At 38.3% G+C, this 25,241-nt stretch overlaps 1 protein-coding gene across 2 annotated transcripts in view; it reads right to left on the bottom strand.

Annotated features, from left to right (window-relative positions):
* LOC122817110 (ubiquitin carboxyl-terminal hydrolase CYLD-like) overlaps window positions 1-24,084 on the bottom strand; it is a 363,020-nt gene extending 338,936 nt beyond the window's left edge. For both annotated transcript variants that reach the window (XM_044090288.1, XR_006367148.1), the window contains exon 1: window positions 23,995-24,084. The gene's annotated coding sequence lies outside the window, so the exon portion shown is untranslated. The remainder of the gene's footprint in view (window positions 1-23,994) is intronic.
* Window positions 24,085-25,241: the final 1,157 nt, after the last annotated feature.

Here is a 25,241-nt window from a genome sequence, read left to right as displayed (position 1 = left end):
GGTCTACAAGAGGGTAGTGAGACCAGCTATGTTATATGGGTTGGAGACAGTGGCATTGACAAAAAGGCAGGAGTTTGAGCTGGATGTGGCAGAATTAGAGATGTTAAGATTTGCACTGGGTGTGACGAGGGTGGACAGGATTAGGAATAAGTACATTAGAGGGTCAGCCCAGGTTGGAAGGTTTGGAGACAAAGCCAGAGAGGCACGATTACTCTGGTTTGGACATGTGCTGAGGAGAGATGCTGAGTATATTGGGAAAAAGATGCTAAGGATGAAGCTACCAGGTAACAGGAAAAGAGGAAGGCCTAAGATAAGGTTTATGGATGTGGTGAGAGAGGACATGCAGGTGGTTGGTGTGACAGAGCAAGATGCAGAGGACAGGAAGAAATGGAAACAGGTGATCTGCTGTGGCGACCTCTAATGGGAACAGCCGAAAGAAGATGATGATGACTGGCCTGCTGTTGTTACCTTTATTTACTTCCAAGGTAAACTTTTGATTAACCAAGGCTACGTGCCACCCACCTTAGGACAATGATAACAGAAATTCAGTCTCTCTTACAGGAATATCTTAACATTTGCAACTGGCTCAGAATAGAAATTGTACCATAAGTACACTTACAGGCATATGCACACGTGCAAGTACATCCCTGCAGAAACAACATTTTAATAACTGAAGCAATCAGAGTGCTTACAAAATGAGATATATAATGCAAATGTACAGCAAACTGGTGATGAGGCTGGTTACTGTGCACAACAGCCATCTCTGAATTAAAGGGACAGCATATCTCAGTCAAAAAAGGTGAAAAAGAAACTGTACTGCAGGAAGCCATTAAAAGCTTTATGCTAACTGAAACTGTAGTTTCAGAATCAAAAAGGGTTTGGCTGCTGCACTATAATTGTTCATTTATATAAATACAGTGACTTAGAAGCAAACTTTAAATATACCAACATGTTATTTCAGCAAATGTGTAATATAGTTACCAGAATTTATTTATATCTAATGCCCATGACTGTATTTTCACTCTAAAATTACATAAATTGCTCAATTCCTGCCTTCCCTTAAACCTCACTCTTCCTCCTCCTGAACATCATTCTGCATGTTTTGTTCCCACAAACACCATTTATTTCTGTATAATGTCTGCCTTCCGTTTTCTAAAGGTCCCACCTCAAGTTCTTTCATCTCCTGTTCAATATTCAAAACTTCAGTTATAGATGATTTACATTTTTATTTCCAATAAGCATTAAACTTAGTAAGACTGTAATATGTGGTTGCTACATTCAGATCTTATATACCAGCTCAAAAGAACCATTTACTTAGTTACAACCATATGTCCCCCAACATTTCTGACAAAGCACGCTCTAGGGAGTTTTTAAAATCTACCAACTTATGTTCCTAAAAATGTTCCCAATTACCTCACACTTTCCAATGACACTGCTAACATTTCCTACCATCAGCAAATAAATAACTTTTCCTGATTACCATACCAGTTTCATCCCTGAATTTGTGAGTCTCTCATTTTCTTAGCTAGTGACTCTAAATATAAAGCGGGAAGAGGACACCCCTGCATGGCTCCTCAATCTGAGAAATTTCACTTCTAATACAATACTTAAACTGTTGTCAATCACTCAAAATAATTCTTATTTCCTTCCAATAGCTCTTTCTTTCTACCACGATTTTCATTTTAACCCACTCACTAGCTATCCCTTCTGAAGAAATTTCTGTCTTCCTTAATCATTTCTACTATAAATTCATTAAATGTCTCTTTTTCACAGAAACACAGTAAAGCACTAGTGCCTCAATTTTACTTTATTACCCTGAATCTTTATCATATTTTTATATGTACATGACCTGAAATATTTATTGGATGTGTACCAAAGCTTTCAATTAAGTATACATGTTTCTCAGATATATCATTTCTTTTTAATTTTTATTGTATTTTAAACAAATCTAAACCATTTACAAAACAAAACTGTCAACTGAATACACAAAACAAATATATACAGAATATATAGCAAAAAATTTACATTAACCAAAACCATCAAAACTTTTCCAACAAATCTCTAAGTTTTTGCCAAGATAATTGTTTATGCGGGATACCTGAAGTTCTGTTATACTTAGTTTTTAATTCCTTACTACACACACCTTTTTCCTATCAATGGCCAAATTGGACCACAGAAGAGACACTTGGGTATATGATGTGGAATTGCCACATGGAATAATATCAAAGAATCTGTAATAATACAATTGTCTAAGTGATATATAACTTCTGTTCTGTCAAAAGTTCCTGTTACTAAATTCACATTTTCTGTACCAAATATTCTCAAATATTTCTTCAGAAATCGACCTTTACTTATTATATTTTTCCTTCTAAGTCCAAGCTATTTCCTCACTATTGCAAATCAGGTTCCAGTCTCCACCCATAAATATTCCATGTTAAAAGGTGCTTATTTCACCAAAAATGTTCATAACAATAAATTCACAGTAGAATTTAAATACACGCTAGCATAATCCTCTTCTGTCTCAACTAGAGCCTATTTCACAATCGACATTACTGTTCCCCTTTTGTTTTGTCCCTGATACTCTGCTGAATATCAGTCTAGAAATTCTAACCAAATGCATCACCTGTAACATTATTATTTGCATCATACACTTCTTGACAGAAATACTTTGTTTTTTGGCTGGACCTGCAAGGCCTTTTACAGTCGATATTAATGCTGACAAAGCAGCCATTCTGATAAAAAGCTATTTCTTCCACATACTATACATATGACACTGCTTTCCAGTAGGTTTCCAACTTGCAACTTACATGCAGACAAATAATGTTTGGAAGGCTAATATTGTATGTAGTTACCACTTCACATCTCTAAAACCATATCACATTTCCCCAGACTTTTCATTTCAATAAAAATCATTCAAGAAACTAAACACATTTTTAAACATTCCAACACTCTTTCACTCACAGCAAACAAACAAAACTATATACACTTTCCAAAACAGGAGTTTACTCCTTCATATAATAAATACACAGCTGTACCCATCAGCATTACTTATTCCAAAGTTAGATTTAATTATGATGAAAGTCTGTTAAGAGTCTGCCTGTGCTCCTATGCAAATTGATATGATCTGTCCTTGTCCCATCTCTGTTCCCATATTTTGCATCAGTTTTTCAAGGGACTGGTCAGCTAAACTTCTGCTGTGGGATTTCCACAACTGTTACTATTAGCAGAATTTTTTCAGTCCAGTCGTTAAACTGCTTTATGATGATGTGACTTCGACAACTCATTTTTGTGCTCTATCAGGCAGGCTCTAAACTTGAGTTATCGACTAGATTTGAAATCAATTACTTTGCGGTAAGCATGCATTGTTTTGTTCCAACATGCATACATCATCATTTTATTTCATTTATTATTATTTATTTTTGCCTTATAGCAGCTGACTTTATGTTTCTCACTATGTGTTCCATATACCTCCCTATTACAAAGCTGCTCCTAAAAATGGATTTCTGAGTTATTTTTGTGGACTAACAGACATTTAATATTCTGTTACTGGTGCATGGAATGAAATTAGTTTAAATGTATTTTCTGGGTGCAAATGTTTTGATTTCTGTTCTCATCAACTTTCTACATAGGCAGTTTATTTGTTTCAGCTTTAAGATAATAAATGTCATCTGCTTTACTGTGTGATCAGGAATTTGCTTCTGAATACGGTCTACATTTTCAACAACTATGAAGTAAATAATCAACTGCTGCACTTGTTTAATTTCCCTTTACTTAAAGACAGGCTAATTTTAGATTGTGTAACTAATGCCATATCGTCTTTAGAAGATCTAGGAATTTCTCTTAGCCTAGCGAAGGGATACTTCCCTATCCTAAATCAGATTTCTCATCCAATAAAGCATAAAATGGTCCATTTGCAAGTGAACACTAATGAAACACCCTTTTGTAAAATATTATGGAAATATTTAACCTCTGAGAAATTTCTAATACATACAAGCTGATCATTAGCTTTATATATGAAAATTTCCTTACACACTCTACTTATCCCCTAAAATGCTCTACTTAGTATCCCCCAACGTGCCTTGCTCAGTATCCCCCAACGTGCCTTGCTCAGTATCCCCCAACGTGCCCTGCTCAGTATCCCCCAACGTGCCCTGCTCAGTATCCCCCAACGTGCCCTGCTCAGTATCCCCCAACGTGCCCTGCTCAGTATCCCCCAACGTGCCCTGCTCAGTATCCCCCAACGTGCCCTGCTCAGTATCCCCCAACGTGCCCTGCTCAGTATCCCCCAACGTGCCCTGCTCATTTCAATAAACAATTTAAAGATTCTTTCAGATGAAACCTAAAATATATCCCTCTTAAGAAACTGTTCTACACACAATTCATGATCCTCAACAACACATACATGTCTCCAGCTAAACTATTTCAATATTTCCATAACAAAATCACCCATCTGAACAGCTTGTAACGTTCCTAATGCAGACTTGCTACATCTATTATGGTACTGTAAATATTCACATCAGTGGTGGCAGTCTTTAAAAGTTAGACTAGAGAAGATGAACTATGAAAATTCTACTTTCTCCTGGAAATTTGCCCTACTTCATATTCCATTAACAAAACTATCCAAGAAAGTCACTTATGTCTTAATTAATCACATAGTTTATGCTGGTAAAGTTATACATAACATAAAACTGGACTGACAGAAAACAAGCTATTTTGGACCTGCTCTAAGGAGACAGCTTTGAAATACATTAATGTTTATAAACTTGTACTTAATAACTGAGCCCAGCCTTTCTTATGAACTGTTCAGACAAAATTCTCCAACATGTCTTATGAACAAGAGTGTTGCCAAAACTATCTTTTATATTCTGCACACAACACTTTTGTACACATGGTTCTATATTATATTCTTCATATTGTTATGCTGTTTTAGTATCTGTTGTGTTTTAATGTTATGTTTTGTTACATTTTTGTTTGATGCATTACAAAGCTTGTTTGACATCAGACAAAGGATATTAATAAAAAAGAAAGAATATTTAGAGAGACTCTGCTTCCTAATTCGACACTCAGTCTAAATGTCTCCTGTTAGAATTTAATAACCCTGGTGCTGTACTGGCTGCTTTTGTCTATTTATTTTTCCTAGCAGTATGTTTAATATTTAGACAATAATTTTAAATCAATGCAAAGGTTCTCTACTTAAAACTCTTTGCCAAACTCTCGTGGATAACAGGATTTAATATCTTATTTATTTCGCTCCTCAGTTACCTGAGAGTATGTGGTCTATGACAAAGGTCCTATAATTAAATGTTCCTCTTGTGCCCATGCAATGGCTTGGCATACAGCCTTACTGTCATGGTTACCATTAAGACTGCATTACATCGAGTGGCATTCCTAGCTCTTGTTGGCATTGACTTATAACAGTCTGAATACCTCCTGATACAGCACAAAGACAGAAAGGTTCAGGAAGTGAATAGACATTTTAGTGGTGACAGACATTAACAGCTGTATTCCATCTTCTTCCTCCTAGATATCTTTATAGCAATCAATGGTGTAAGTCTTGGCATCATGACTTAAAACCTGTGTGCTTACTCAACGTGGTTAACTGTGGCGCCTCTTACCTATCAGGACACAAATTGTTTTTATTTATTCTTCATCCAGAGTCACTCTTGACATAAGGGTTTCACTGGGTCTGGAGCTGCCATCTTTGTTGTTCATCAGGTGCATGTTATCAGAGAAAGATGCTACACACAGAACAAATATGCAATTTCACTGGCATATTGATGATACCCAAAGAGGGAAAGGCAGTGTTGCAGGTATACTGATGATACCCAAAGAGGGAAATGTGGTGTTACAGGTATGCTGATGATATCTAGAGAAATGTGCAGTGTCACCAATATGCTGATTATATCCAAGTTTATGTCTCCTTTCCTCTGGAACATACATGCAATTTCACTGGTATACTGATGATACCCAGAGAGGGAAAGGCAGTGTTACAGGTATACTGACAATACCCAGAGAGGGAAAGACAATGCTGCAGGTACACTGACGACACCCAGAGAGGGAAAGGCAGTGTTACAGGTACACTGACGATACCCAGAGAGGGAACGGCAGTATTACAGATACAATGACGATACCCAGAGAGGGAAAGACAGTGTTACAGGTATACTGACAATACCCAGAGAGTGAAAGGCGATGCTACAGGTATGCCGATGATATCTAGAGAAATGTGCACTAATGCTACAGGTATGCCGATGATATCTAGAGAAATGTGCACTATCACCAGTATGCTGATTATATCCAAGTTTACGTCTCCTTTCCTCTGGAGCAAATTTCAAACTTTACCAAATTTGGTAGCTGAGCTCCATCCTCACATGTATGGTGAGTACCTGACTGAAGTTACAATTTTTCAAGACTGAACCAATACAGGTCCCATACCTTACCACACTAACAGTCTGTACTGAAACTCAGCAGAAGTCTGTACCAAGGATTCAAGCTCTTAAAATTATTCCTTTGACATAGTTTTAAAATATTTTGAATATTCATACAGCTATTTAAACCAGGCAGCTGCCATGTATCCAATCTAACTTGCAAATAAATTAGAAATGAAAGAATTAAAAATGGTATCGCCACCTCTGAGAGTAGGTGTTATTAGTCTAAAACAAAAAGGAAAATCAACTAAATTCAAAACATATTAAAGAATGCTTATGTACGCCATTATTACAGTACTTTCCTGAAAGCATCCACATGTTCACTAAGCTTTCAAACAGTTTTTCCTATGTAACAACTATCACTTGATCCATATGTAAAAGATGGACTGACCAACCTTTTTATGGTTTTATGGAACATACGCAAACTTTACTTTTAGTAGAAAAATATTGTGCCTATAAAAATCTTTCACAAATACATATAATATGATTTTATTTGTGTATGTATAACAGATGTTTACACTGTAACCAAAAAACACCCCACAGAATGCCAAAATGGTAATGGAGGGCAAGAGCTACGCTATTTTAACGTCCTATAATTTTAATATGCTTTCATCAGCAGACTTCCTCAGAAACAATACCTCAACAGAAAAAATATAAAGGTTAAAAACAAACAATAATCAATCAAATCCACTCAGCAATTATCTTGAACAATTAAGCAATTATTTACATTTCATTAAAGCTCTATTATATGTACTACAATTTTAAAAAACATACAAAAAAAAATAACATCAAATAAGTAATACTTTATTTTCAGTCTCTTGTCCTTTAAAAAAACATTCTATGTTAATGCTTTTATTTAATCCAGGAGGTTGGTCCGCCTTCAATCTAACCTATTTTTGCAATTGTCACCCCTCAAATCAAGTGGAACATGCTCAATAACTGAAAACAAAGTGTGTATACTTATCACATAAAATAGTGTGTTTGTATAAAGTGTTATTGTTATCTTTAACTTTGATGCTATATGAATGTTCCTTAATAAACTTATCCATAGTACGCATTGTCATTCCAATATAATATCCCTGACAACCAGAACACATTGCAAGGTATATAATACCTGTGGATTTACAACGATATCTCTCTTTTAAACAAACAGTAAAATCAAAAGACTTGAAGTAAATATATCTACTAACATATATGTACCTACATATTTTACACATTCCACAGGTATACATACCTATATCTTTAACTGTTTTAGGTAAACTAATGTTAGTGTCCTGGTTCTCTAACATATTTTTAAAACATCTTTTCCTTTGATAAACAAAAACAGGTTCTTTACTAATTTAATTCCACATATCAGGGTTAGCTTGCAGGACTTTCCAATTTTTCTTTAGAATTTTTTTAATACCAAGACTGTAGACATATCTAACATAAAAACTGGTCCTTTATTTTGTACACTCACATTGTTCCTTCCAATACCCGCTTGATCACCTTTTAAAGTAAACTTAAAAACAGTCTCTCATTTGCTATTAATTTCAAATGCTGCATTATATTAAAAAATCACTATTATAATCTCTCTCTAAAAACACGTGTATAGTAGTACATATGTTATGTTGTCCTATCTCACCTTCATTCTTACTTGGATGGGTTCAGAGCCGATCCTCGGCTCCAATTCGGCCGAATGCACAGCTGGAAGTCTCAAACTTGGCTCGTGGGAGGTAGGTATCCCATGATGCAGTGGTGCAACTCTCCAGATCTCGTTTGCCACTTTACGAGGTTGGATCTGCTTTTCTTGGCCATGGCCAAGTTTTGTCTTTTTTCACTTGTTAGCTTTAAGTTTTTCAGGATTTTTACCTTTATAGAGTTTTTTTTTTAATTTAGATAGTTAGATTTAGCATTTATATCTTTCAACTGTTGGTGGTTGTTTAGTATTCTCATAAAATAGTTAAGTAGTTAATTAGTTTATTGGTTAGTTAGTTGTCTAGCTTGTTTAAATTAGAGAGCTAATCACCCGTTTTAGTTAGAGGGCCGGTAGTATTAGTGTTTACGTGTGTGCTCTTACTTGGTATCTAGGTCCGTTTAAGTTAGAGGTCCTAGTGCTTGTTTTTTTTTTGTTTAAGCAAGTTGGGCTTTTAACTGCACAAACCAAACCAAATAACTTCAAGATATCCACAAGCCACAGGACCCGGAGCCAGCTTGGAATCAAGGCAAAATTTAATACGTTTTTTAACAGAACACGAGTTAAAGTTTATGGTACTAGAACAAATTACTCCTGAATTAAGAGGAGGGAGCTGGGAGACACTGCTAGAATACCGTGAACTTTATTGGCAGCTTAAACTAGATGCCACAAGGTTCCCAGGATTAAATGACAACATAAATATTGCTCCAGTTTTAAAATTGAGGAGAGCTAGACTTTAATATATTTTGGTATGGGGGGTAATAATTTATGTGTAAGGTTTTAACATGATGAATTTGATTTTTAATGTCAAGGATATTGTATTTTAACTAAATGTTAAGTTAACTGAAAATATTGAATTAATTAATTGTTGACCAGCTGATGTGGATATGAACTATTTAAGTGGTGATTTGTGGAGTGTAATATCAATCAGTCCTTGAAAAAGCCTGGCAGAGGCCGGGTGAAAGTGCTTGGTTGTATTTGTTCTGTTAAAAAACGTATTAAATTTTGCCACGATTCCAAGTTGGCTCTGGGTCCTGTGGCTTGTGGATATCTTTAAGCTATTTGGTTTGGTTTGTGCAGTGAATTGGTTCGTGGCTTGTACCTTTAATTCATGGCGGAAGGAACGGAGCAGGCAAGTGGTCTCAGCACACCGCAAATGCTTAAGGATAGCACTGACGAGGGGCCAGTAACTCGAGCCGAGTTCAACCATTTACTGGCTGTTTTAACTCAGCTATCTAACACTATTCAACAAAAAAATGATGATGTTGTTGACTCAGGAATACCTTGTAATCAGTTGCAGCTACTGGAAGTACAGAGGAAATGTACTACTCCTTCTTGGACTGTAACGGGGAGTAATGGGAACGATGAACCCTCCTGAAGCATGAATTACAGCAACGCTTTAACAACAGGGGCAGGGAAGCAAGGAGGCGGTCAAGGGAATGTCCACAGTGGGGCATCGAATGATTTTAATTTTGATAACTGGGCTGGTCAACGCTTTTATTTCCAGCAAGGTACTGCGAATAATTTTTTAAATGAAGGTGTTGAAAGTAATTTCGGCACCTTCAGGGACAAGCTTTACACTTTGAAAAGTAAACAGCTTGAGATAGACTATTTGAGGGAATGTGTGCGAGTAAAACGCATTCCGAAAGGTTTGCGTTTCTATAAATTCCCGAATAATATTCAATCTGGAACAGTTTTTTTATGAAAAGTTATGTACAATCTTTGATAATGCTGGTTTGGAAATGTTGAATTTAATGATTTTAGAATATGAAAGCAAAAACGGAAGTTTTATTAAAAGATTTGAATGTTTTGAATGCAAAAATGACTAATGACAGAAATTTTATGAGTATAAAAAGGGATTATGAAAAAATGTTTGTTGAAGTGGACCAATTTTGCAATAAAATCTTAAGTCGAAAAATAAAAAAGCTGGATAGGGACTTACAGGAATACAGGGAGGGGAAGGCCTACCCGAACCCCATTAGGGAAAAGAAAGGTCAAGTTAATTTGAACATACACTGTAGTGGGGAGGAAGAAGAAAATAACTTAAATGTCGATGAATTGAATAATATAACAGACCCACCCAGAAGAAGTGAAAGGTTAGCAGAAAGAAATAGGAAGTATTCAGTCCAGGATTTTCAGCATCCCCCCAGCAGAGGGGGGAAGTGGTTCAGACAGCAACAGCAGACATGGAGCAATTTACACAATCGAACATAGAAGTAGGAATAATTTCCCCAAATTTAGATTTGCATTTTAAGAAACAAATTGTTTATTGGAAAGAGAATTTTTCTATTTTTAATTACACTGAATTGATTCCCACACCGGAATACTTTAGCTTGTTTTCAAAAGGGCTCCATTATGTTCCACTCAAAACAATTAATGTTACTGAGACAATAGTAGACTTAAAAATGTTTTTAAGACAGTTGAATTTGAAGATATTTTTTAAAGGTAAATCTAAACCTGATCAAAATTTAACTAGGACAAGTACTTTTAACCCACCCATCCACCCTATCCTGAATATATTTGGGGAATTAGTAGAGAAAGATTTGAGACACATGAGAACAAACTCACATCAGTTCCAGTTTAGTAACTTGGATGCAAATGAATGGGACTTGATGCAACTATTGAAGAAAGAACACTGTAGAATCATGAAACCAGATAAGGGAGGGGGGGGGTGGTGTTGATGTATGAGGTGGATTATGATGCTCATATTTATGAAATGTTACAAGATGAAGAACAATATGAAGCATCATCCATAAACAAAATCAACATAGCCCACTCCCAAATTAAGTATTTGTTGTATGACCACTTATTGCAATGTGTGATTAATGAGAGTCTATATAATTTCTTATATATAGACAAACCCAAGATCCCAGTTATTTTCAGGATACCGAAAACACATAAAGGGTTAGAACAATTGAAGTTTAGACTAATAGTGGCAGGTTCTGGAAGTATAACAGAACCATTAGCTAAGTTTATTGATGAAAAACTTAAGGTATTTATGTCTACAATTGAAAATATTTGTAAGGACTCTCGGGAATTTTTAAAAGAAATTAACCATGCATGGTTTGACACCCAGCTTTGGATGGTTACTATAGATGTGGTAGAACTGTTCCCCAGTATTCCACATCAAACAGGATTAGAATGGTTTGGGGAAGTTTTAAGCAAAGAAACAGGTTTAGTTAGTAGGAACATTAATTTGATGGTGGAATTTATGGAAATAATACTGGACAATAATTTTATGCTGTTTAATGGTGATTTTTACAGGCAGAGAAAAGGGGTGGCGATGGGAACTTCTTGTGCCACAGTGTATGCTAATTTAGTCTTACACTATTGGAAACAAAAGTATGTGTTGAACAGTTCATGGAAGGGAAATATAAGATTTTACAGACGATATTTGTTTATTATGGTCTGGCACAGAGGATGAATTAAAAATGTTCATGCAGTTTATTAATTCAAGCACAAATTTTTTGAGATTCACCTATGATATTGACTTGAATGAATTGCACTATTTAGATATTAAATTAACGAAAGATTATACTAATTCGAGGTTCCAATCTCAAATATTTAGGAAGCCTACTTTTTCGAATGCTTATCTGCACTTTGATAGTGGACACCCTTTTTACCAGAAAAAGGGCATTATCAAAGGGCAGTTAATCAGGGCCTCAAGGATGTCCAGCTTGATGGAAAGTTTTAACAAAGAAATGGACACCCTTAGAGGATTATTTTTGGAAAAAGAATACCCTGAATATTTAATAGATAATATGATTCAAGAAGTTAGGGATAGTAGAGAGGTAAAATACCCAATTTTATTAGGGTCAGGTAAATACATCGACTCATGGGGAACAACAAAAAAAGAATTTTGAGCTTGAAAATAATAACAATTGTGTGTACACATTTTCTAGTAAGGCACAAGAATTGGAAGCTATTATTTCAAAATACTGGCCGATTCTGGGTATAAACGAAGAATTGAAAGAATTGTTTTTGGGGAATCCTCATTTTATAAGGAAGAGAGGGGCCAATTTAAAAGAATGGTTCGAAAGAAAGGAAAATGCTAAGATTAACAAGAACAAAATGGGGACATTTAAGTGCAATCATTGTAATCAATGTACTGCTATATTAAACCAAGGCACATTTTATTTACCGCACAGAAAATTTGTGGTTAGATCTGATAACTATTATAACTGTGCATCAAAGGGAGTGGTATACCTGGGGGATCTGTACATTTTGTTTTGGTTTTTATATTGGCAAAACAGAAAGACCCCTAGGAAGAAGGGTGTATGAACATTTTTATGACATTTCTAGAAATAAAGAAATGAATGCTTTCTTTAAACATTCCCAGAAGTGTAAGGAAATGGAGTTAAAGTTTATGGGACTGGAACAAATTACTCCTGAATTAAGAGGAGGGAGCTGGGAGACACTGCTAGAATACCGTGAACTTTATTGGCAGCTTAAACTAGATGCCACAAGGTTCCCAGGATTAAATGACAACATAAATATTGCTCCAGGTTTTAAATTGAGGAGAGCTAGACTTTAATATATTTTGGTATGGGGGGTAATAATTTACGTGTAAGGTTTTAACATGATGAATTTGATTTTTAATGTCAAGGATATTGTATTTTAACTAAATGTTAAGTTAATTGAAAATATTGATTTAATTAATTAATTGTTGACCAGCTGATGTGGATATGAACTATTTAAGTGGTGATTTGTGGAGTGTAATATCATTCAGTCCTTGAAAAAGCCTGGCAGAGGCCGGGTGAAAGCGCTTGGTTGTATTTGTTCTGTTAAAAAAACGTATTAAATTTTGCCTTGATTCCAAGTTGGCTCCGGGTCCTGTGGCTTGTGGATATCTTGAAGTTATCAAATTGGGCTTTTATTTTATCTTATCTTGCATTTAGCAGTGCAGTGTCTATTAGATTACAATCTGTTGTATATCTATTCTTAGTTAGTTGTCTTTGAATCCCTGTGGGAACTTTCTCCCATTATGTCTAAGGATTCTAGAGAAAGAAAGCATAAGCCTTCGGGCTTTAAAAAATGTCAAAAATGTACACAGAAAATGTCAATTACTGACAGACATGTAATTTGTGTTTACTGCTTGAGGGCTATACATTTACAGGAGGATTGTACTTTCTGCCACTCCTTTAGTGCACACGTGTTACAGGATAGGAGAAACAAATTGATCCTCAAGGGACTCTTAAAGCCAACCTTTGAGGAAGCTGTGCAGAGTGCTTCTTCAAAGAAGGAAAACCACCCAAAAGACCATCACCTGTCTCTTCGGCTCAGACTGAGCCTCCAGAAAAATTGTCAAAACTTTCAAAACCATATGCCTCCTCGGCTCCACAGTCCTCGGAACCGGAGGAGATTATCATCATAGACAAGCCTGGATCTTCTGCTTCTTCGGAGTCGCAAGATACTTTGTCTCGGAGCCGGTCCAATGACATTCCACCAGTCTCCCCTACTTTGAGATCTCCCATTCTGGGGAGATCTCATTCTCCTTCTCTATCCTCCAGGTCCACTAGGAGCCTATCCGATGATGACGTGGAGCGGGTGGTGCACAGACTAGCCAAATTGTTCTCGGCTCCAACCCATCAGGTCTCGGAGCCTTACAAAACCATTACATCCGCAGTTGTTCCTCCTTTGAACCAAGCTGGAACTTCGGAGCCGGAGTGCCTGGTACAACTTAATGTAGAATCGCTGGTTCCAGAACCCCCTTCAGTAATCACGGAGCCAATATCTGCTCTGAATCTGTTGGCGCCGTCCAAAAGTGTCTGGGAGTCGGGGTTCTCTGGCCAGCCTCAAGGAGGACACTCGGGCCTGAACTTCTTCAGTTCCAAGTCTACCCCTTGGAGTGTCGGCTCTCCCTGGGTCTGGGGATGTCCTCTGTCTCTTCAGAGCCGGGGACATCTATGGAACCGGTGGGGTCTGCTTTCAAGCTGATGAGGAGTGTGCTGTCTCCCTCTACAGCTCTACATAAGGATACCTGCATTCATCCCCCTAAGGCAACGGCTACTGTCTTGGCACCAACCCATCCATAGGACAGCAGATGTCCAGTGCCTCACGATCCCCCACTGGGTGAACCCCTCTCTTCAAAGGCCTCCCCAGAATACCCTTCTGAGGAGCCCCCTCGGAAGAGAACTTGCAAGAGGAAGCATACAGACTCCCCTGATGAGTCAGTCACCTCAAATACTGACCTCGAGAAGTGAGAAGGGTCCCCATGGTCGTCCTCTGACAATATCTCATTTGTAGATATCCTGGAGATCCTAAAGCAGAGAGGCGGCTGGAAAACCATCACTCCTTCTGATAAGGAGTCAGTGTACCTGAAGGCCTTTGGATCGCAACCTTCAGCCTCCTGGGTGTCTCCGCCTTGTGATAAACTAATGGACTTGGTCAGCCGAAAGGCGTGGGAGTCGGCTGACACTATGGAACCAGTCCCTCAGAGGCCAAATAAGTTCTTGTCTTCCCCTACCGGAAAGGATTTTCTCACAAAGGGTGTACCTGTAGATGCTATGGTGATGGCAGCAGACACCAAGAAGGAACTCTTGTAGACATCCTCATCTGTTCATCCTCCGAACAAATATTCTTGAACGATGGCAGATATGGGAAGAGTGTCTTTTTGTCAGCTACTTTTACACTCCAATCACTGAACTACCTACCTGACTTTACATGGCTACAAAGAGATCTCCGAAAAGAGCTAGGAGATACTCTACAAGGTACATTAGCTGCGAGGGTGAATGAGAAGGTCTCTTCCCAGCTATCCACCTTAAATTCTATCGTCAACTCCTCCATGAGGCTATCTTATGCAGCAGATGGAGCAAGCAGGGCAGCGAGTTCAGGAGTTCCCTGAGGAGACACTCCTGGATGCGCTTGTGCAATTTTGCAGAACCTTTTAAGTCTACCTTTACTAATGCCCCCTTTGATGGTTCCTCACTCTTTGGACCCAAAGTAAAGGACACACTCACCAGATGCGAGCAGGAAGCAAAACTCTCTCTGCTGTTGGAGTACGTGATCCCAAGGAGCTTTCCAAGACGCACGAGGTGAATCCTTCCTCAGGGGCAGAGGGGGAGGTAACAATGGTAGACATTGTCCTAGAGGCAGAGGGGGGTCCGCAAAACCAGGGCGACAGCGATTCCTTTTGCAGACGTTCCTATCAGTGCTCCTGAAAGGAGGCCCGCCTGCTCTACTCTGGAGGCAGTCAGGGGGCATTTGTCTTTGTACCCAGAAGCCTGGCAAAATATCACAAGAGAAAAGTGGGTACTAGGAATAATATCTAGAGGATATTCCATTCCCTTTTGCTACCATGTCCCACAAATCAGAACAATCCCAGATGTTCCACCCAATCTAAGGAAGCAAGCAACTATAGAAATCCAAAAGTTGCTAGACAAGAGAGTCATCCAAGAAATCCCCACAGAGTAAACAGGATTCAGAACTTACTCGAGATACTTTTTGGTGCCAAAAACAACAAGGGACTGGAGACCCATATTAGACCTAAGCAAATTAAATGAATCCGTCAAAAAGTCAAAGTTCCGAATGGCGACACTGCAGTCAATACTTCCCTTCTTAGGGAAAGACAATTGGATGCGCTCGATAGACCTCCAAGTTGTGTACTACCACATAAAAATGGACAGAGCATCGAGGAGTCATTTATGCTTCCGGCTGGGAGCCAATCATCATCAGTTCCGAGCTCTGCCCTTTGGTCTCACTATAACCCGCAGAGTATTCACCAAGTGCATGACAGTAGTCACAGCTCACTTGAGGCGCCTGGGACTCCAAGTGTTTCCGTATCTGGATGACTGGCTCCTAACTGCCACCACCAAGCATCTACTCCAGCAAGCCAGGGATGTGACTTTGGAAATTTGTGCTCAGTTAGGCATAACAGTCAACTTACAAAAATCTGCCTTGTTGCCCTGTCAACATATTACCTTCATAGGTGCAGATCTGGACATGGTTTCCTTGATGGCACGTCTTCCAGCCAACAGAATTTTAGCCCTCAGGCAGCAAATACTTCACCATCTTCCAGAGGACAAGGTAAAGGCAAAAGTAGTTCTGAAACTCCTAGGAACAATGGCTTCCACCATAACACTAATTCCTCTCACCAGAATGCACATGAGAATCCTTCAATGGCTTTTGTTCTCCCAATGGTCACTTCAAGAGCTCCCGATGCCCCACCTCAACAGAATAATGGTGTCATGCAAAATGGACCTACAGTGATGGATCCAGTCCAACCATGTGACTATCGGGAGACCCTTTATTCCACGACAACAGGTTGCTACAGTGACCACGGACGCTTCCCAGATAGGGTAGGGGGGCATTATCTGGGAAGAACGGTCCAAGGTATATGGCAGGAACATGAGGACCATTTGCACATAAATGTTCTAGAGATGACAGCATTGCTTCTGGCGTTACAGGCACTCCATGACTCTCTTCCTCTAGGGACGACTGCTATACAGTCAGACAATATGTCAGTGATTTGGTACATAAACAAGCAAGGGGGAACCAAATCCTATCCTCTTTGTCGTGAGGCCCTGAGAGTTTGGCAATGGGCAATTTCTTCCCAGCACTTTCTAGTAGCAACGCACATTCTGGGGAAGTCCAACTTGACAGCAGACAAGCTAAGCAGGGCAATACTGATGCCTCACAAGTGGTCTCTGAACCAGAGCATAGCGGAAAAGATATTCCAGAAATGGAGGCAGTCTTGCTGCGATCTTTTCGCCACTCCCATGAATGCCATGTGCAGCAGCTACTTTGCCCTAATGCCTCTGCCGGGGGAGACACCGAGAGATGCACTTGTACATGATTGGCCCTTGGGTCTTCTTTATGCCTTTCTTCCATTTCCCCTCATACCCAAAGTCATCCAGAAAGCAAAATCCTTTGGAAGCAGATGATTCTCATTGCCCCATATTGGCCACGTCAGATTTGGTTCCCCTTCCTTTGGCCTCATCTTTAGGAGAAGCCTTGGACTCCTGACCCAGTTCCAGACCTGCTGACACATATGTCAGGTACACTTCATCCTTCTCTTCACACCCTCAACTTGACAGCATGGCTACTCCACTTCCCAATTTAGTCAGGCTTCAAAATTTCACCCCAACAGTTAAACATATACTGATGCCCTCTCATAAAGTTTCTACTAGAAGACTATACTCTAGCAAGTGGAAAAGATTTTCTCACTGGGCACAAAATAGAAACATTGACCCTTTTTCTGCGCCTATTCAATCCATTCTAGAATTCCTGCCCGAACTCTTCCAACAAGGCTCGGCTGCAGCAACCATTAGAGTCCAGCTGGCTGCAATTTCAAATTTCCACACTGGTGACCATTCATATAATTTAATGTCACACAGGTTGTATAAAGCATTTTTGAAAGGCACTTCCTTATTGAGACCTCCCTTTAAGGAACAACTTCCTTCTTGGTATTTGAATTTTGTTCTACCTCAACTTACTCTGCCACCGTTTGAGCCTTCTTCATCTTGGGACTTCAAATTTCTTTCCAGCAAGACCATTTTTCTAGTAGCCGTGACATCTGCCAGAAGAGTCTCAGAGTTGCAAGCACTATCTATTAAACCGCCATATCTGATTTTTCACATGGACAGGGTATCGTTACAAACTAATCCATCGTCTGTATCTAAGGTTTGCTCTCAAGCCAATATCAATCAATCCATTGAGCTCCTGGTTTTCTGTCCCAACCATAGCAACAAGGCAGAGTATAGACTCCATCAGTTGGACGTGCATAGACAACTCAGATTCTATTTGCATATAACTAAAGATTTCAGGAAATCTGACCAGTTATTCATCTCCTTCTCTGAGGCAAAAAAGGGTATGCCAGTTTCTAAAGTTACCCTTTCTAATTGACTCTCAAATTGCACCACCTTTATCTATACCTCCAATAACAGAGAGCTACCATTCAAAGTTAGTGGTCATTCAACTAGAGTACTAGCTACATCATCTGCCTTTCAGGCCAGAATTTCTATGGACAGCATTTACGCCAATCCTTATACATTCATCACTCATTACAAAGTGGATCTGGCCTCCAGGGACAGAACCTCTTTTGGCTCCACTGTGCTCAAAGGTGTACTCTCGTGAGCCACCCGGGGAAAAGGTGCTAGGGATGCTGTCCCATTCAAGTAAGAATGAAGACGAGATAGGACAACATAACATAAAGAAGTTATGTACTCACCATAATGTTCCATGTTTGTTGCCCATCTCGCCATTCATTCTTACAACCCCTCCCTCCTCCCCCCATCCAAGGACCCCTAGAGGACCTGGTAGTTATATTTCCTCCTTACAGGAGTTCCATGACTCAGTTTCTCCTTGTTTTTCAGGTCCTATATATCTCTCTCTCTCTTTATATATATATATATATATATATATATATATATATATATATATTTACTTATGTTACTCATTCGTAAGTTAGCAGCAAACAAGATCTGGAGAGTTGCACACCACTGCATCATGGGATACATACCACGAGCCAAGTTTGAGATTTACAGCTGTGTATTCGTCTGAGTCTCAGCCGAGGATCTGCTCCGAACCCATCCAAGTAAGAATGAATGGCGAGATGGACAACAAACATGGAGTGTTATGGTGAGCACATAACTTCTTTATGTTACCTATAAAATTCATCCTCTGAGGTTGTCATTCTAGATACACAAATAAATTCTCCCCTAGGGATATTCTTTTTCATAAAATGTGGATGCCCACTCCTAAAATGTAAAAAATTATTAGAAAACATCTCTTTTCTATAAACTTTACGTTCTATTTTCTGCTTAATAGATCCCACTCTAAAGTTACATCCAAAAAATGTACTTTCAGACCAACCTCCCCTAAAGTAAACTTAAAAAAATCTGAAATTTCATTTACATGTTTAATAAACTAAACACACTAATTCAGTAACATCCATTATAAAAAAAAAGGTAGTCAACAAAATATTCGCACATAACAATTTTATGATAGAAATAACTTTTGGGTTGTACTTCAAGCTCCCACCATCCTAAAACTAGGTTGGCAAAAGATGGAGAGGCACCTGCAGGAGGACATTCTACATAACCTGCACAGATGTAAACATACGCACACAGACACACTGCAAAGCACTACTCAACCAGAATGGCAGCCTGAGGAGGTTTGGATGCAGTACAGCAAAAACACTGTGATCCCTCCTGCTATGCTCCATTCCCCTTTTCCCTTCTTTGATTCTGACATTTACACCAATGGATGTATACAGCTAATTTTCTACACTGCTTTACAACAAAGGTGCAGTATAGCTGTCTTTGAATTACTGTGTTATGTAAGATCATGAAAAGTGCAGTATATAGGCCATGCCCACAGACATGTTCACGTCAGTGCTAAAACCACTCACTGTTCAGTTTCACAGCAGCTGGTGTTCTGGAACTTTCTCTCTTCGGTACTATGCAAGGTCAAGCTGCTCGGCCATGCATATTTCGCAAATGTCTATGAATTCCATTGATAAATAAACAGCTACATTATGCCATCACTGTTCTGTTTTCATTCAGTGCTTTAATTCCCACCATTAATATTTCATTTAGATTACCAAACTTTACTCATTTTCATGACTGCATTCATCTCCCATACGTTACTACTCCAATTTTCAAATTGTGGATACAAGAAGCTTTTACTGTTTATTGTGGATAACACATTACACTGTATTATTTGCCCAACTGCAATGTCAATCCAGATGTACTCACATTGTTACCGGCAAGCATCCAGTCAGTCCATAAATAAATATTATCAATATTTTCAAGTCTCAAGGACATATATAATTACTTTGCATAACTGGACTGAAACAGAAATGCTAGCGACAGTACAAAATAACCCTATCAAAAATGGTAAATCATTCAGTGAATCAAATACACCACTTAGAGGTCTAGTTTCTGTTCCTCTGCCTCTGTTTAATCAATATTCCATGGTAGAGATGTGGGTTACCTGGGAATTTTCTACAGAATGGCAAGAAATCATGTCAAATACAAAGCATATATTAACCCACACCTCTGTGCTATGAATTACAATTATACTAAGCCTCTTTTTCCTCGTGCTGATAAATCTCCACATTAAACAGAACATGTGGCAATGTAATCCAATGAACATGGATGTGGTCTGCCAAGATACATTCAATTACCCTTTTTTAAAGATGCTCATTCACATTAATAAAATATTGGGGAGAACGATTCAAGAAGGAAATTAAATCAGTATAAATGAACTATAGCTTCATTTTCACTGCTGATTTCCATTCTGAACTTAGATAAAATAGATTGATAATTCTTGCAAGATTATTCATAAACACTCTCGTTTAAATCAGTAGTTCAGGTTTAAACTGGGTGTAATTGACTACCTCGCTGGCATAAACAATAAACCAGAAAAAGCACAGAATGAAATAACTATGATATGCTTCTGGCTGGCTTGGTAGGACACACCACTGTCATTCAGTCTGTCACTTAGGAATCTTTAATGTCTGGAGTTCGGTCACCAGCTGTCTTTAACACATTTATGTTTTGCCCACAAGCGGTTAACCTCCTCTGACAACTCTTCTCTTTTTGCAGTGATCAGATGGCAGAATTCCAATCACAAATGTTGGACATCTGTAGGGACGTTAGAGGATACTCCAAAGCAAAAGAATAGATTTAGGAATTTGAGGTTCCATGTTGTGATTGGCAAATAGTGGAATAAACTCCTGGACAACCTTAAATGCATCTCTAAAAGGAACACACCTTCAAGAATCTGCTCAAAAAACTGTAGTGTAACTGCTTCTGCAACTGTAACATTTTCCTGCAACTGTGACATTTTTCATCTTTTATAATTTGTATCTCAATTATTCATCCTCAGTCACGTATATACTATCTGTATTTTGTCATACGCCAGTGAATTCTGATTTTTCTGTGAAGTATGTGCATAATTAACATCTCACTGTCATTGTTTAATGAGTAAATATTGCACAAAAGAAGGTTATAAATTATGTCTAATCTGGTCACCACAGTCAACTACAATATTTAATCCAAAAGTTCATAGTGTATCAATTCATTCCATCAATTTTCCTAAGTATCAGTATGACTAACTGACCTCTCATTTACTGTTTGCTTTGTAAACTGTATTATACTGCCCAAGATTACTCTGAAAATTTGACTGCCATATTAAACATTCATGCTTAATGATTGAAATTAATAAAAGAAATATTTTTCTGTAGAAGTTCACAGAGACAAGCTAAGTAAGCTAATTACATTTAAGAGGAAGTAACATTCTTCTACACTGCTGGTGAGCACAGTGTAGCATTACGTAAATATTGTGCACTACACAATGAAAATGTTGAGCTTCTGACATCTCGATAGTCTGATACTGTTCAATATCATAATAGATGCTCTTATTTCCTGCCGATTTTAGGACAAATATTTTACTATCCATAAGGGAACTGTTGAAACTTATGAGATCTGTATTGATACAACTACCATAACACAAACATTGGGAAGTCCCAATTCATAGTTGTCTAAAGGTGCTTGGGCTAAGGAGAACTAAGATCACGACCTCATCAATTTTTGAGTGGTTCACTTATCACTAATCTTTCTTAACTTAAGTCAAAATCTAGTGGATCCAAGGTGAGGTATAACGATAAAAGAGTTAGATTCAACAGCTGTACAAACCAAAACTCTTGTCCATTGCTAATAACCACTTAACCCTATTCAAAGTTACAGTGACAATCCAGTACATAATCCAGATAGGCTGAATGTAATGCATGATGTCCCTTGAACCACTGACAGCTTGAGACCTTTATAATGAATAGGGCTATAGGTTAAATGGACAGCTACATAATGAAAATGCACTTGTTGCACGTTTGTAAACTTCAGGTGAGGCCTGGCTGGCCTCACTGGAAAAGGCATTACTGCCCGGAGTGGGACAACAGTCTGTCTTACTACTATACTACGCAATCAAAATCAAAGTGAACAACCGGGTAATTCAATAAACCATATGATATAAAGCCTGCACTCATGCCCTGTACACAGTTTAGTAGGCTGGAACTTAGGGGTTTTAAAACCACTAACTACAGGACTTCGGGCATGGTTTAAATGATCACTGACATCTCACAAGAGTCTGGGAATAAGGCAAAACAAAAGGGGACTTCTCACTGAAAAAAGAAAACATGTAATTACATGCTTGTAGAGCATCATTACCAAGCACAGCCGAGTACAGTGTCTAGTTATTCTGAAAGGTCCAGCAGAGACACTAAAATTACCACTGGTCTGCGCTATAACCTGAATGTCAAAAACAACGGCCATCTAGTCCTTTATTCTATAGAATAAACAGGCTACAAATGAGACCTAAAACTTCCCATTTACAACACCAGTTAGAGGTTGGCATAATAGTTAAGGCATTCACCTTGCAGACACAAGGTGCAGGGTTTGATTCTCACATGGGGTAACTGGCTAGGCTTAAAACGGCCCACAAGGGCAGTTAGCCTCATAACCGGCCTTAGGCATAGGCCAACTAGGGTGCTGCTGTAGCAGGGGCACTTTTCCAGTATTTATTTGGTGTAGGTAGACCAGGATGGGGGCACCAAGTGGTGTGGTGGGCGCCATGGAGCCATTTTGCCTAGGGCACCAGTTGACCTAAGGCCGCTCCTGGTTAGCCTAGTACAACTCTATGAACCTACATGGCCCTAGAATTTACTTTCAGATGAATTACTAGAAAAAAAGTGGGTAGTAGGTACAAGACTTGCATTCAACAGTGTTACTTATTTGTGGTTAGAAAACTGCTGCAGCCCAAACCACTACGTTTTTTTGCAAGCCCTGTGAATATGTTTAATTCCTAGGATTCATACTACATTAAAAACTGTGACACAGAAATTGAGAATGATTCAGGCAGTTAGGACTTAACCCTCAATTTATAATAACCTTCTGTAGTGAAAACAAAGTGCTCCTCTCTTTGACCCCTGCTATTATTTTTAATGCAAAGACCTTGAAACGTAGGAGTGTGAACCGCAGATTATTATCACCAACTTCTAACCGAAAAAAAAACTTAATAACGTCAAAATAATGTGGGGTAAGGGGAACAAAGGCACACCAATCAGTGACAAATTTTAAGTATTGTTCTTACAAACCAAAAAGCTTTTACAGCGACAGGTTTTGCATTGAGACGTATTTTCAAAAGAATATATCTGAAACTCATATTTATGCAAATGTGACATCAGTTTTCAGTGATTTGAGGACAGACCAAAAATGTGAGGCAAGACTCTGGACAGTTGACATGACATGTGCATGTGCTTCTCACACATAATATTATTACCCTAGCACCATTCTTTCCAAAGTTTTAATAGTTGAACATGTTACAGACACCAGTGCCTTCGGGTGTTTGCTTGTTTTTAAAGTGAAGACCAATATGACGATTTGTATACAAAATGAGGACTTCTAGGTTGAGTTCACTCCTGTGTCTTAACTCTCAACACACTGCGCCGGCACATAGTCCCTGCAGACCGGTAAACCAGTATGTTATTGGCAAATGGTCAATCATGTCACTAACACAACTTAAGGCAACAAAAATGTACCACTAAGTAAGCTTTAGGCCGCTTGCACGTCAGCTGTTGGAACAAACAGTAAACCGAAAACACACAGATGACAGGGTACCAGAACCTACACAGAACTTCAGGTGTTACAACACGAGCAGCAAACAGGGGCAATAGCCATTATTACATACAGTCTGCAGCACAAGACAACAGTCAACTTCACTTCCAATCTCCCCTCCAAAGACTACGGGCATTGGCTTCACATTGACATAAAAAACACTTGCTTCCTTCCCCAAAGAACGAGTTACAAAAACCTCGCCTCCCAAGCTCTCCTTCTGGCCCTCAGATTAGTTTAGTTTTACGTTGATTTTGCCCCAAGAAATTTAAAAAAAACTAACCTTGCAGCCACTTTCCGCATGTTTTCTATAATCCCTCCCCCTACCTAGGCTTCCTGATTCCAGCCTCTATAGAAAAAGCAGTAGAAAAAGAACATCGGCGCCTACTGATGGTATGGGATCCCGGAAGTTAAAACGGATTATGAAATAGTACTGGGGTTTATGATTATAGTTATGGTTACATTTTTTTTAATTGAACGTTTTGGCAACCGGGTCGGGTGGGTCGTGGCTCCCCGACAAGAACATTAAACTTACTTTTCAGGACCAGAATATTCATCTAACTTGCGGTGTATTATGGGTTTATTTTAATTTTCTAACAAAAAAAGATTATATATTAAATGTATATTATAAAAAAGTTACCTAAAAATGTAAGTTCAGAAATACTTATGCAAACAAGCAGGTAAAAGCTATTCCGTTCACTTGTGCATTGGTACTCGGGTAAGAGTACTCCTGACTGCAGCCGTTTTCTCATACAACAAACATTATTTCATAACAGAAGGTTTAGCAAGTATATCTCTCAACTGTCCCCGATTTTCACTCAGATTTTAGCTCTGTCCCTCTTAATCCCTCATAAAATTAGTGATCTTTGAAGAAAACGTGGTGAATTATACTTAGTAAATAATGACAATAATTAAAGTTATAAACTTTTTTTTACTTAAAAACTGTATATTCATTCACATTATCTCGTTCTGTTAATGCCTCGGGTTAATAGTATTAATATTTTAAAAGTGTCCCTAATTGTCCCTGATTATTTCTGGATTTGTCCCGTTTCGTTCAGAGTTATTTTTATCAGTAAAGATATTACTTACAACTTGAATTGCAGAACAGCCCTTACGTAGGTACATGCCATCAAACGTTTAGGAACCCTTCCTGAAATGAACAATTTCTTACCAACTGAAAACATTTATAGAACCGTCCACTCCCCAGCTTGTCACAAATAAGTTTAAAAAATCCATCTAAGTAGTAAAATAAAGAAAGGCACATGCTACTGAAAAAGTATAATAAATGTAAAAATGAATAAGCAGGCACTCATCCCCATTGCAATACTGAAAACTTTGCAAAAACATCCAGAGTTAGATCATATACAGATAGATATACGATGGCTCACTTTTGACTCTTTCATAAAATTTGCCTTAACATAAAATCATATTATTTAGCAATTGAGATTTTTAAGAAAATCTTTCAACCAGAGATGCAAAAAGATGGCCACTTTCAAACTGTAGGTCCTAATGATAAGCAATCCTTGTGTA

Source organism: Protopterus annectens, chromosome 12.part0 (assembly GCF_019279795.1).
Source record: "Protopterus annectens isolate FY-2018-M chromosome 12.part0, PAN1.0, whole genome shotgun sequence".
In the NCBI taxonomy this organism is placed as follows: Eukaryota; Metazoa; Chordata; order Ceratodontiformes; family Protopteridae; genus Protopterus; species Protopterus annectens.
This window is presented reverse-complemented; position numbering and strand designations above follow the sequence as displayed.